This window comes from Haemaphysalis longicornis, unplaced genomic scaffold (assembly GCF_048455015.1).
Source record: "Haemaphysalis longicornis isolate Haplotype H1 unplaced genomic scaffold, Haemaphysalis longicornis Haplotype H1 scaffold_1, whole genome shotgun sequence".
Lineage (NCBI taxonomy): Eukaryota > Metazoa > Arthropoda > Arachnida > Ixodida > Ixodidae > Haemaphysalis > Haemaphysalis longicornis.
The window spans coordinates 345,322,237-345,323,967 of record NW_027526203.1 but is presented as its reverse complement, the minus strand read 5'-3'; positions in this window follow the sequence as shown (position 1 = coordinate 345,323,967).

Below are 1,731 nucleotides of genomic sequence, written 5' to 3'. Positions count from 1 at the left end.
TACCACGGGGATGCACAAGAGGACGTGGACGCTCTCACCTTCTTTACCGCCTCCCCCTCCCTGACTAGTCCTCGAGTCCCCCCCTTCCGAATAAAGAATAATAATATGCCTTACGGTGTGAAACAAACTAAAACGGACATCCAGTGGAATGGCAAAGCCAGAAATATATTTCAGGGGGTGTTGCACGCCACCGGGGGGGGAAGAGAGGCTTTGGATACCTGAACAATATACGTATGTGATTGTTTTGCATGCATAAATTTCAGTGAGTGTTCTGACACCAAAACTATCCCTATTATTATGTCAGCACCTTATCACGGTGTTAACTGGAGAAACTGGCTCACGTAAGAAGTGGGTGGCAGTGCAAGCATCCCGGCACCCCCTGCTAGGCTGTTTCAACGAGCATGACACACTCCCGACCATATACCTGCTTGCCTCTATGCACCACCAGCCAGTGAAAGCACGTGCGTAGTGCAACAGCAGGCCATTTACAAGTCAGATCGGCAAATGTGACAAAGACCAGCACTTGCGTTGTGCCCAACAAAGTTGCGGTCACTAGAACAGCCAGACAGGCGACACTAGTCCTGCTTGCACTTTTTATCAGCACGCCTTTCTTGCAGCTGCACTGTTTAACCTTAAGATAAAGTGCCGGCATACTAGTCGTTCCAACATCAGTGTGACATTACAAATTTAGGAAGCTAGACATAACTCGAATCTACCATCTTAAAATGTGAATCCTACCATCTGGTGGCTTGGTATTAGGAACTCAGACAGAAAAAAGAGCAATGACAGTGTCCGAACACAATAATCCTTGTGTGCTGTTTCACCAGTAGTGCACGGCTTATGTAGCCAGTAGTGTTGCATCATACTCATCATCACCAATTTTAATTATCTATGCTCCGCAAACAATGTGTCCCAAGCAATAAAGATAACACATCCTAGTGAAATAAGATGAAGATAAGACTGTACTTCATAGTAAGCACAGTCATTTACTGTAGTTATGATGAAGCAACTCAACGGCATTTTTTTCAGCAGCACAGGAGGAAATGCCATGTAATAAAAAACCAAATCAGTCACCGCATCCACATTTTCACGCGAGATGGGAGTACGTACGCAACTGTGCTTCCGGCAAATAGCAAGAAAATAGGCTCTAGACTAAGTCAGGACTTCCGACCGCTGTGGGGCAACTGTTGTTGCTGCTACTAACAAGTAACCTTAAATTACGCAGGTAGGCAATTCCCCTGCCTCCAGTAGCACTTGTAGGCCACCGCTGTGACATTATAGTACAGCCTCGTGTGCTCAAACTGCTTCTCAAAAAGGTATGGAGCTTGGGGATGAAAAAAAATTAAACACCACATTTTCAACAAGGCCCTATGAACTTGCGTGATTTTGGGGAACTCTACCCTATTGCACACACACACAAAAAAAACCTTTCCAAGTTATCACTTCACGGAGGGGGTTGCAAAATGAGGTAGCCACGAAGTGAAAAGCGGCTGCCAAAAAATTGTCCCAGCAGGGCTCTGGTCGTCAATAGCGTTTCTGCGTCGCTTCTTTCATAAATAATAATAAAGAAACCGTATTTAGTACATTAGCCACTACCGCAGCAACGTCTCAAAGCTAAAAGGGATTAGCACACCTCAGCAAGAATTATCGCACCCCACCCTTGCCTCACCAAGTTGTGGCTTGTTCACTCGCGTGACGCCACAAAAACAGAACAAGTGCTCCAGCAGCAAC